The sequence below is a fragment of the Salvelinus namaycush genome, chromosome 7 (assembly GCF_016432855.1).
Source record: "Salvelinus namaycush isolate Seneca chromosome 7, SaNama_1.0, whole genome shotgun sequence".
NCBI lineage: Eukaryota > Metazoa > Chordata > Actinopteri > Salmoniformes > Salmonidae > Salvelinus > Salvelinus namaycush.
Window position 1 is genome coordinate 4945850 of NC_052313.1, and position 12673 is coordinate 4958522.

Genomic DNA, 12673 nt, shown 5'->3' on the forward strand with positions numbered 1-12673 from the left:
CTTCTCAAGAGTCACCCTGTCAAAAGTGCCACTCTCTCACAAACAAAGTGCATGTGGCATTTTCCCTAGCTTGTAAGAGGGAGGACGGAGGAAGTAAGGAGAGTGTGAAAGGGGAGGGAGTACGAGAGAGAGTGGGGGAGAGAGAGTGGGGGAGAGAGAGTGGGAGAGTGGGAGAGTGGGAGAGTGGGAGAGAGAGAGAGAGAGAGAGAGAGAGAGAGAGAGAGAGAGAGAGAGAGAGAGAGAGAGAGAGAGAGAGAGAGAGAGAGAGAGAGAGAGAGAGAGAGAGAGAGAGAGAGAGAGAGAGAGAGAGAGAGAGAGAGAGAGAGAGAGAGCTGTAGGGGCAAGTCAAGCACGTTTTGGCAGCGGAGCTGAGGGATTGTCTTGCCTTCAGAGGTCCGGGACCTGTCTGGCTACAACAATCAGATTGTATTAGAGGGGGAAGGGATGGCTGTCATGTTCCACCGATGTTCTGGGGAGCCAGGAGCCAAGACCAAACCCTCCGCTTTGATTTCTCCCTGCTCTCCTCCCTGACAGACAGCCATGCTGAATCACTGAAACAGTTGTTATAGCTTCATCCATTAGCTAGTCTACACCATATAATTATTAAAGAAAGATCATACACCTGTATGCAGATTGGCAGCAGAGACGCGCTGAAGACAGAGGGGAGGGAGTGTGGGGATCGGCTGGTGTTGTGGTGATGGCGTGCCACAGAGATAGTATGTGCTAGAACATTCTGGAACATTGAACGTTTGGCTGTCATGTTTGGGGCGTTCTCCGGTTGTCTGCCACATGTTTATTTATGAGGACTGTCATATTGGCAGTTTGTTAACAGGGAAGATTTAGGGATTCTGGGAAAGGAAGGCAGGCCCAGGAATCTAAGGAGAAAGAAGAGGCTCCCGGTGATGCTGGCCAAGCTTTCTGTCTCTCTGTTTCTGTGTCTCTCACTCCCCCTTCTCTCTCTTTTTTTCTCACACTCTCACTCCCTCTCTCTCTCTCCACATCTCTGTCTGTCTTTCTCCCACGTAAGCCATGCACATCACTGGCTTTGTTTAGCGAGACACGTATAGGGAGACAGAGGGAGATGAGGAACATCTGAGAAGGCAAAAAGAAAAGGTGAAAAGTGAGGAAGATGACGAGATGAAGAGGAGGATGGGCAGGATGGTAGGGAGGCAGTGATGTAGGATGAAGAGGACATGGAGGGAGATGAAGACGTTGGGTATTCATACACATGTGTCATTTAGAAGCTACTGCTGTAGTTGTAACCACTGCCGGGCCAAGCATGCATGTCTATCCCTAACTGACTTTTAAACACTCAGCCGTGCTCGAGTTGCCCCAGGGACGACATGGAAGCGGATGCAAGGGGGTGTTTCACAGCTTCAGAAATAGAGAGAGATTGAGAGAGAAAAAGAGAGAGAGACAGAGCTCTCTAGCAGGTCATAAGGACCCTGTAAAACATTTATGGGTTTAAATATAAAACCAACCTCAGCATCATTGGTAGATCCTACGTCCCAAAAATACACTCCCGTCTATGTATGCCACATCAGCCAGTGAGCCAGGAGCCCAGTACTGTTCACCTAGGTTACCTTAGAGCAGGAATCACTGAAAATACAAGTCATTTATTACACAGGGTTTCACAAACTCAGTCCTGGGGCCCCACCTGGGTGCACCCTGAGGGGGGGGGGGGGGGGGGGGGGGGGGGGGGGGGGGGGGCAGGACTGAGTTTGGGAAACCCTGATTTAGTGTACTGTAGAAGAGTCTGTATAAGGGAATCTATTCCTATTCCATGTGAAGTAGTTCAGTAAATATTTTGTTTATTTTACAGTTTTGTTTGTGTTGCATTGCTTCATTATCAATAAATGGTACGGGTTATTTACCATTTTAACATGTCATCTATTCAGGACCTATTTTATCACACAATTAAGGACAACATATTCATCTTTGAACATATTTTTTGTATTTATCGAAATACAGTTCACTTCTTAAATGTCTTTCACATCCTCTTAAAACCCATTTCCCCAGTGTGTTTCAAGTTTTAAAGTCACATGGACTAGTACAGTGAAATGCCTTTCTCTCCAAAACCAACAACGCACCAATCAGGATCAATGTAGTACCAGAAATAACAAGGTAGAACAAAAACACACAAAAAATACACATAAGAAATAAGAAAAACACAAGAAGGAAGTAAGCTACATACAGGGACAGTCCCAGGGTCAGTAGTTATATACAGGGACAGTCCCAGGGTCAGTAGCTATATACAGGGTCAGTTCCAGGGTCAGTAGCTATATACAGGGTCAGTTCCAGGGTCAGTAGCTATATACAGGGTCTTGTCCAGAGACAGTAGTTATATACAGGGACAGTTCCAGGGTCAGTAGTTATATACAGGGTCTTGTCCAGAGACAGTAGTTATATACAGGGACAGTTCCAGGGTCAGTAGTTATATACAGGGACAGTCCCAGGGTCAGTAGCTACATACAGGGTCAGTTCCAGGGTCAGTAGCTATATACAGGGTCAGTTCCAGGGTCAGTAGCTATATACAGGGTCTTGTCCAGAGACAGTAGTTATATACAGGGACAGTTCCAGGGTCAGTAGCTACATACAGGGTCAGTTCCAGGGTCAGTAGCTATATACAGGGACAGTCCCAGGGTCAGTAGCTACATACAGGGTCAGTTCCAGGGTCAGTAGCTATATACAGGGTCAGTTCCAGGGTCAGTAGCTATATACAGGGTCAGTTCCAGGGTCAGTAGCTATATACAGGGTCAGTTCCAGGGTCAGTAGCTATATACAGGGTCTTGTCCAGAGACAGTAGTTATATACAGGGACAGTTCCAGGGTCAGTAGCTATATACAGGGACAGTTCCAGGGTCAGTAGTTATATACAGGGACAGTCCCAGGGTCAGTAGCTACATACAGGGTCAGTTCCAGGGTCAGTAGCTATATACAGGGTCAGTTCCAGGGTCAGTAGCTATATACAGGGTCTTGTCCAGAGACAGTAGTTATATACAGGGACAGTTCCAGGGTCAGTAGCTACATACAGGGTCAGTTCCAGGGTCAGTAGCTATATACAGGGACAGTCCCAGGGTCAGTAGCTACATACAGGGTCAGTTCCAGGGTCAGTAGCTATATACAGGGTCAGTTCCAGGGTCAGTAGCTATATACAGGGTCAGTTCCAGGGTCAGTAGCTATATACAGGGTCTTGTCCAGAGACAGTAGTTATATACAGGGACAGTTCCAGGGTCAGTAGCTACATACAGGGTCAGTTCCAGGGTCAGTAGCTATATACAGGGACTGTTCCAGGGTCAGTAGCTATATACAGGGTCTTGTCCAGGGACAGTAGTTATATACAGGGTCAGTTCCAGGGTCAGTAGCTACATACAGGGTCAGTTCCAGGGTCAGTAGTTATATACAGGGACTGTTCCAGGGTCAGTAGCTATATACAGGGTCTTGTCCAGGGACAGTAGTTATATACAGGGTCAGTTCCAGGGTCAGTAGCTACATACAGGGTCAGTTCCATGGTCAGTAGCTATATACAGGGTCAGTAGCTATATACAGGGTCTTTTCCAGGGTCAGTAGCTATATACAGTCCCAGGGTCAGTAGCTATATACAGGGTCAGTAGCTATATACAGGGTCTGTTCCAGGGTCAGTAGCTATATACAGGGTCAGTACCAGGGTCAGTAGCTACATACAGGGTCAGTAGCTATATACAGTCCCAGGGTCAGTAGCTATATACAGGGTCAGTAGCTATATACAGGGTCTTTTCCAGGGTCAGTAGCTATATACAGTCCCAGGGTCAGTAGCTATATACAGGGTCAGTAGCTATATACAGGGTCTTTTCCAGGGTCAGTAGCTATATACAGTCCCAGGGTCAGTAGCTATATACAGGGTCAGTAGCTATATACAGGGTATGTTCCAGGGTCAGTAGCTATATACAGGGTCAGTAGCTATATACAGGGTCTGTTTCAATACCACATTTTCAATGTGCAGGAATACTGGAGTGTCCCACATTATCCTTTGATCGATGGGAGGAAGAAGTCGACAACCTGCCCCAAATAGCCCAGGTCTCAATTAAAATGCACAGTACGCTCCTCTCCTCTGCCGGTGACACTGGGTTTAAGTTGGGAATAATGAGAGGAAGGACCATTGTCTGAATTGTAAAGAGCGATAATGACCTCTGATCTATCTCTGTCCCCTCTCCCCTTATCTAGCTTGGTATATATGTCCCCTCTCCCATTATCTAGCTTGGTATATATGTCCTCTCTCCCATTATCTAGCTTGGTATATGTGTCCCCTCTCTCCTTATCTAGCTTGGTATATCTGTCCCCTCTCCCCTTATCTAGCCTGGGTACATTTGTCCCCTCTCCCCTTATCTAGCTTGGTATATCTGTCCCCTCTCTCCTTATCTAGCCTGGTATCTCTGTCCCCTCTCCCCTTATCTAGCCTGGTATCTCTGTCCCCTCTCCACTTATCTAGCCTGGTATATCTGTCCCCTCTCCCCTTATAGAGCCTGGTATCTCTGTCCCCTCATCTAACCTGGTATATCTGTCCCCTCTCCCCTTATAGAGCCTTGTGTCTCTGTCCCCTCTCCCCTTATCTAGCCTGGTATATCTGTCCCCTCTCCCCTTATAGAGCCTGGTATCTCTGTCCCCTCATCTAACCTGGTATATCTGTCCCCTCTCCCCTTATAGAGCCTTGTGTCTCTGTCCCCTCTCCACTTATCTATCCCGGTACATCTGTCCCCTCTCCACTTATATAGCCTGGTATATCTGTCCCCTCTCCCCTTATCTATCCTGGTATATCTGCCCCCTCTCCACTTATATAGCCTGGTATATCTGTCGATCTCCCCTTATCTAGCCTGGTATATCTGTCCCCTCTCCCCTTATCTAGCCTGGTATATCTGTCCCCTCTCTCCTTATCTAGCCTGGTATATCTGTCCCCTCTCCCCTTATCTAGCCTGGGTATATCTGTCCCCTCTCCCCTTATCTAGCGTGGTATATCTGACCCCTCTCCCCTTATCTAGCCTGGTATATGTGTCCCCTCTCTCCTTATCTAGACTGGTATATCTGTCCCCTCTCTCCTTATCTAGCCTGGTATATCTGTCCCATCTCTCCTTATCTAGCTTGGTATATCTGTCCCCTCTCTCCTTATCTAGCTCGGTATATCTGTCCCCTCTCTCCTTATCTAGCCTGGTATATCTGTCCCCTCTCCCCTTATCTAGCCTGGGTATATCTGTCCCCTCTCCCCTTATCTAGCTTGGTATATCTGTCCCCTCTCCCCTTATCTAGCCTGGGTATATCTGTCCCCTCTCTCCTTATCTAGCTTGGTATATCTGTCCCCTCTCTCCTTATCTAGCCTGGTATATCTGTCCCCTCTCCCCTTATCTAGCCTGGTATATCTGTCCCCTCTCTCCTTATCTAGCTTGGTATATCTGTCCCCTCTCTCCTTATCTAGCCTGGTATATCTGTCCCCTCTCCCCTTATCTAGCCTGGTATATCTGTCCCCTGTCCCCTTATCTAGCCTGGTATATCTGTCCCCTCTCTCCTTATCTAGCCTGGTATATCTGTCCCCTCTCCCCTTATCTAGCCTGGGTATATCTGTCCCCTCTCCCCTTATCTAGCTTGGTATATCTGTCCCCTCTCCCCTTATCTAGCCTGGGTATATCTGTCCCCTCTCTCCTTATCTAGCCTGGTATATCTGTCCCCTCTCCCCTTATCTAGCCTGGGTATATCTGTCCCCTCTCCCCTTATCTAGCTTGGTATATCTGTCCCCTCTCCCCTTATCTAGCCTGGGTATATCTGTCCCCTCTCCCCTTATCTAGCTTGGTATATCTGTCCCCTCTCTCCTTATCTAGCCTGGTATATCTGTCCCCTCTCCCCTTATCTAGCCTGGTATATCTGTCCCCTCTCCCCTTATCTAGCCTGGGTATATCTGTCCCCTCTCCCCTTATCTAGCGTGGTATATCTGACCCCTCTCCCCTTATCTAGCCTGGTATATGTGTCCCCTCTCTCCTTATCTAGACTGGTATATCTGTCCCCTCTCTCCTTATCTAGCCTGGTATATCTGTCCCCTCTCTCCTTATCTAGCTTGGTATATCTGTCCCCTCTCTCCTTATCTAGCCTGGTATATCTGTCCCCTCTCCCCTTATCTAGCCTGGTATATCTGTCCCCTCTCCCCTTATCTAGCTTGGTATATCTGTCCCCTCTCTCCTTATCTAGCCTGGTATCTCTGTCCCCTCTCCCCTTATCTAGCCTGGTATCTCTGTCCCCTCTCCATTTATCTAGCCTGGTATATCTGTCCCCTCTCCCCTTATAGAGCCTTGTGTCTCTGTCCCCTCTCCCCTTATCTATCCTGGTATATCTGTCCCCTCTCCACTTATATAGCCTGGTATATCTGTCCCTCTCCCCTTATCTATCCTGGTATATCTGTCCCCTCTCCACTTATATAGCCTGGTATATCTGTCCCTCTCCCCTTATCTAGCCTGGTATATCTGTCCCCTCTCCCCTTATCTAGCCTGGTATATCTGTCCCCTCTCCCCTTATCTAGCCTGGTATATCTGTCCCCTCTCTCCTTATCTAGCCTGGTATATCTGTCCCCTCTCCCCTTATCTAGCCTGGTATATCTGTCCCCTCTCTCCTTATCTAGCCTGGTATATCTGTCCCCTCTCCCCTTATCTAGCCTGGTATATCTGTCCCCTCTCCCATTATCTAACATGGTATATCTGTCCCCTCTCTCCTTATCTAGCCTGGTATATCTGTCCCCTCTCTCCTTATCTAGCCTGGTATATCTGTCCCCTCTCCCCTTATAGAGCCTGGTATATCTGTCCCCTCTCCCCTTATCTAGCCTGGTATATCTGTCCCCTCTCTCCTTATCTAGCCTGGTATATCTGTCCCCTCTCCCCTTATCTAGCTTGGTATATCTGTCCCCTCTCCCCTTATCTAGCCTGGGTATATCTGTCCCCTCTCCCCTTATCTAGCTTGGTATATCTGTCCCCTCTCTCCTTATCTAGCCTGGTATCTCTGTCCCCTCTCCCCTTATCTAGCCTGGTATCTCTGTCCCCTCTCCCCTTATCTAGCCTGGTATCTCTGTCCCCTCTCCCCTTATCTAGCCTGGGTACATTTGTCCCCTCTCTCCTTATCTAGCTCGGTATATCTGTCCCCTCTCTCCTTATCTAGCCTGGTATCTCTGTCCCCTCTCCCCTTATCTAGCCTGGTATCTCTGTCCCCTCTCCCCTTATCTAGCCTGGGTACATTTGTCCCCTCTCTCCTTATCTAGCTCGGTATATCTGTCCCCTCTCTCCTTATCTAGCCTGGTATATCTGTCCCCTCTCCCCTTATCTAGCCTGGGTATATCTGTCCCCTCTCCCCTTATCTAGCTTGGTATATCTGTCCCCTCTCCCCTTATCTAGCTTGGTATATTTGTCCCCTCTCCCCTTATCTAGCTTGGTATATCTGTCCCCTCTCTCCTTATCTAGCCTGGTATATCTGTCCCCTCTCTCCTTATCTAGCCTGGTATATCTGTCCCCTCTCCCCTTATCTAGCCTGGTATCTCTGTCCCCTCTCCACTTATCTAGCCTGGTATATCTGTCCCCTCTCCCCTTATAGAGCCTGGTATCTCTGTCCCCTCATCTAACCTGGTATATCTGTCCCCTCTCCCCTTATAGAGCCTTGTGTCTCTGTCCCCTCTCCCCTTATCTATCCTGGTACATCTGTCCCCTCTCCACTTATATAGCCTGGTATATCTGTCCCTCTCCCCTTATCTAGCCTGGTATATCTGTCCCCTCTCCCCTTATCTAGCCTGGTATATCTGTCCCCTCTCTCCTTATCTAGCCTGGTATATCTGTCCCCTCTCCCCTTATCTAGCTTGGTATATCTGTCCCCTCTCCCCTTATCTAGCCTGGTATATCTGTCCCCTCTCCCCTTATCTAGCCTGGGTATATCTGTCCCCTCTCCCCTTATCTAGCCTGGGTATATCTGTCCCCTCTCCCCTTATCTAGCCTGGTATACCTGTCCCCTCTCCCCTTATAGAGCCTGGTATATCTGTCCCCTCTCCCCTTATCTAGCCTGGTATATCTGTCCCCTCTCCCCTTATCTAGCCTGGTATATCTGTCCCCTCTCCCCTTATCTAGCCTGGTATATCTGTCCCCTCTCCCCTTATCTAGCCTGGTATATCTGTCCCCTCTCCCCTTATAGAGCCTGGTATATCTGTCCCCTCTCCCCTTATCTAGCCTGGTATATCTGTCCTCTCTCTCCTTATCTAGCCTGGTATATCTGTCCCCTCTCCACTTATATAGCCTGGTATATCTGTCCCTCTCCCCTTATCTAGCCTGGTATATCTGTCCCCTCTCCCCTTATCTAGCCTGGTATATCTGTCCCCTCTCCCCTTATCTAGCCTGGTATATCTGTCCCCTCTCCCCTTATCTAGCCTGGGTATATCTGTCCCCTCTCCCCTTATCTAGCCTGGTATATCTGTCCCCTCTCCCCTTATCTAACCTGGTATATCTGTCCCCTCTCTCCTTATCTAGCTTGGTATATCTGTCCCCTCTCCCCTTATCTAGCCTGGGTATACCTGTCCCCTCTCCCCTTATAGAGCCTGGTATATCTGTCCCCTCTCCCCTTATCTAACCTGGTATATCTGTCCCCTCTCTCCTTATCTAGCTTGGTATATCTGTCCCCTCTCCCCTTATCTAGCCTGGGTATACCTGTCCCCTCTCCCCTTATAGAGCCTGGTATATCTGTCCCCTCTCCCCTTATCTAACCTGGTATATATGTCCCCTCTCCCCTTATCTAGCCTGGTATATCTGTCCCCTCTCCCCTTATCTAGCTTGGTATATCTGTCCCCTTTCCCCTTGTGTCTCTGTCCCCTCTCCCCTTATCTAGCCTGGTATATGTGTCCCCTCTCCCCTTATCTAGCCTGGTATATGTGTCCCCTCTCCCCTTATCTAGCCTGGTATCTCTGTTCCCTCTCCCCTTATCTAGCCTCGTATATCTGTCCCCTCTCTCCTTATCTAGCCTGGTATATGTGTCCCCTCTCCCCTTATCTAGCCTGGTATCTCTGTTCCCTCTCCCCTTATCTAGCCTGGTATATTTGTCCCCTCTCCCCTTATCTAGCCTCGTATATCTGTCCCCTCTCTCCTTATCTAGCCTGGTATATCTGCCCCCTCTCTCCTTATCTAGCCTGGTATATCTGTCCCCTCTCCCCTTATCTAGCCTGGTATATCTGTCCCCTCTCCCCTTATCTAGCCTGGTATATCTGTCCCCTCTCCCCTTATCTAGCCTGGTATATCTGTCCCCTCTCCACTTATCTAGCCTGGTATATCTGTCCCCTCTCCCCTTATCTAGCTTGGTATATCTGTCCCTTTTCCCCTTGTGTCTCTGTCCCCTATCTCCTTATCTAGCCTGGTATATCTGTCCCCTCTCTCCTTATCTAGCCTGGTATATCTGTCCCCTCTCTCCTTATCTAGCCTGGTATATCTGTCCTCTCTCCCCTTATCTAGCCTGGTATACCTGTCCCCTCTACACTTATCTAGCCTGGTATCTCTGTCCCCTTTCCACTTATCTAGCCTGCTATATCTGTCCCCTCTCCACTTATCTAGCCTGGGAATCTCAGTCCCCTCTCCACTTATCTAGCTGTGGTATCTCTGTCCCCTCTGCCTTTTTCTAGCCTGGGTATCTCTGTCCCCTTTCCACTTATCTAGCCTAGGTATCTCTGTCCCCTCTCCACTGATCTAGCCGGGGTATCTCTGTCCCCTCTGCTATCTAGCCTGGGTATCTCTGTCCCCTCTGCCTTTTCTAGCCTGGGTATCTCTGTCCCCTTTCCACTTATCTAGCCTGGGTATCTATGTCCCCTCTCCACTTATCTAGCCTGCAAATCTCTTTCCCCTCTCCACGTATCTAGCCTGGGTATCTCTGTCCCCTGCACCTTCTTTTAGCCTGGGTACCTCTATTCCAGCTCCCCTCATCTGGCTTGGTTACCATCATTCCAGCTCCCCTAGCCTGGGTATCTCTCTCCCTACTACCCCGTCTTCATCCAGTCAGGCCTACCCTACTCAAACAGGTGCCTGTCCACTCCAACGTCAGGCCTACCCTACTCAGGTCCCTGTCCACTCCAACGTCAGGCCTACCCTACTCAAACAGGTCCCTGTCCACTCCAACGTCAGGCCTACCCTACTCAAACAGGTCCCTGCCCACTCCCACTTCAGGCCTACCCTACTCAAACAAGCCCCTGTCCACTCCAACGTCAGGCCTACCCTACTCAAACAGGCCCCTGTCCACTCCAACGTCAGGCCTACCCTACTCAAACAGGTCCCTGCCCACTCCAACGTCAGGCCTACCCTACTCAAACAGGTCCCTGTCCACTCCAACGTCAGGCCTACCCTACTCAAACAGGTCCCTGTCCACTCCAACGTCAGGCCTACCCTACTCAAACAGGTCCCTGTCCACTCCAACGTCAGGCCTACCCTACTCAAACAGGTCCCTGTCCACTCCAACGTCAGGCCTACCCTACTCAAACAGGTCCCTGCCCACTCCAACGTCAGGCCTACCCTACTCAAACAGGTCCCTGTCCACTCCAACGTCAGGCCTACCCTACTCAAACAAGCCCCTGGTCATTCCAACTCTTCTCCTTAACATGATAATATTATGTCTATTAATCACATGAAGCTCTGGTGCTAATGGATAGGCTCCGTTTTACCTGCCCACGTCTCCTCCGTTTTACCTGCCCACGTCTCCTCCGTTTTACCTGCCCACGTCTCCTCTGTTTTACCTGCCCACGTCTCCTCTGTTTTACCTGCCCACGTCTCCTCTGTTTTACCTGCCCACGTCTCCTCCGTTTTACCTGCCCACGTCTCCTCTGTTTTACCTGCCCACGTCTCCTCTGTTTTACCTGCCCACGTCTCCTCCGTTTTACCTGCCCACGTCTCCTCTGTTTTACCTGCCCACGTCTCCTCCGTTTTACCTGCCCACGTCTCCTCTGTTTTACCTGCCCACGTCTCCTCCGTTTTACCTGCCCACGTCTCCTCCGTTTTACCTGCCCACGTCTCCTCCGTTTTACCTACCCACGTCTCCTCCGTTTTACCTGCCCACGTCTCCTCTGTTTTACCTGCCCACGTCTCCTCCGTTTTACCTGCCCACGTCTCCTCTGTTTTACCTGCCCACGTCTCCTCTGTTTTACCTGCCCACGTCTCCTCCGTTTTACCTGCCCACGTCTCCTCCGTTTTACCTGCCCACGTCTCCTCTGTTTTACCTGCCCACGTCTCCTCCGTTTTACCTGCCCACGTCTCCTCCGTTTTACCTGCCCACGTCTCCTCTGTTTTACCTGCCCACGTCTCCTCTGTTTTACCTGCCCACGTCTCCTCCGTTTTACCTGCCCACGTCTCCTCTGTTTTACCTGCCCACGTCTCCTCCGTTTTACCTGCCCACGTCTCCTCCGTTTTACCTGCCCACGTCTCCTCTGTTTTACCTGCCCACGTCTCCTCCGTTTTACCTGCCCACGTCTCCTCCGTTTTACCTGCCCACGTCTCCTCCGTTTTACCTGCCCACGTCTCCTCTGTTTTACCTGCCCACGTCTCCTCCGTTTTACCTGCCCACGTCTCCTCCGTTTTACCTGCCCACGTCTCCTCCGTTTTACCTGCCCACGTCTCCTCCGTTTTACCTGCCCACGTCTCTTCCATTGGCATTCTTATTCTTTAGCAGTGAAGGTCTTTCTCTCGTACCCCTTCCACCCCTCTCTCTCCATCTCACCCCCTTCCCTCTCTCTCTTACCCCATTCCCTCTCTCTCTCTCACCTTCTCGCTCCCTCCCCTTCTCTCTCTCTCCACCCCCTTCTCTCGCTATCTCTCCATCCCCTTCTCTCTCGCCATCTATCTCTCTCTATCCCTTTCTCTCTCTCTCTCTCTCTCTCTCTCTCCATCCCTCTCTCTTTCCCTCTCTCCATCCCCATCTCTTTCGCTCTCCATCCCCATCTCTCTCTCTCTCTCTCTCTCTCAATCTGCATCTCTCTCTCTCTCTCTCACTTTCTATCCCCATCTCTCTTTCTCCATCCCCATCTCTCTCTCTCTCTCTCTCTATCCCTCTCTCTCTATCCCCATCTCTCTCTCTCTCCACCCCCCTCTTTCTTTCTCTCTCTCTCTATCCCCATCTCTCTCTCCATCCCCATCTCTCTTTCTCTCTCCATCCCCATCTCTCTCTCTCCATCCCCCTCTCTCTCCCCATCTCTCTCTCTCTCTCCATCCCCCTCTCTCTCTCCATCCCCATCTCTCTCTCTCTCCATCCCCATCTCTCTCTCTCTCCATCCCCCTCTTTCTTTCTCTCTCTCTCTATCTCCATCTCTCTCTCCATCCCCATCTCTCTCTCTCTCTCCATCCCCATCTCTCTCTCTCTCTCCATCCCCATCTCTCTCTCTCTCTCTCCATCCCCATCTCTCTCTCTCTCTCCATCCCCATTCTCTCTCTCTCTCCATCCCCATTCTCTCTCTCTCTCCATCCCCATCTCTCTCTATCTCTCCATCCCCATCTCTCTCTCTCCATCCCCATCTCTCTCTCTCTCTCATCCCCATATCTCTCTCTCTCCATCCCCATCTCTCTCTCTCTCTCCATCCCCATCTCTCTCTCTCTCTCCATCCCCATTCTCTCTCTCTCTCCATCCCCATCTCTCTCTATCTCTCCATCCCCATCTCTCTCTCT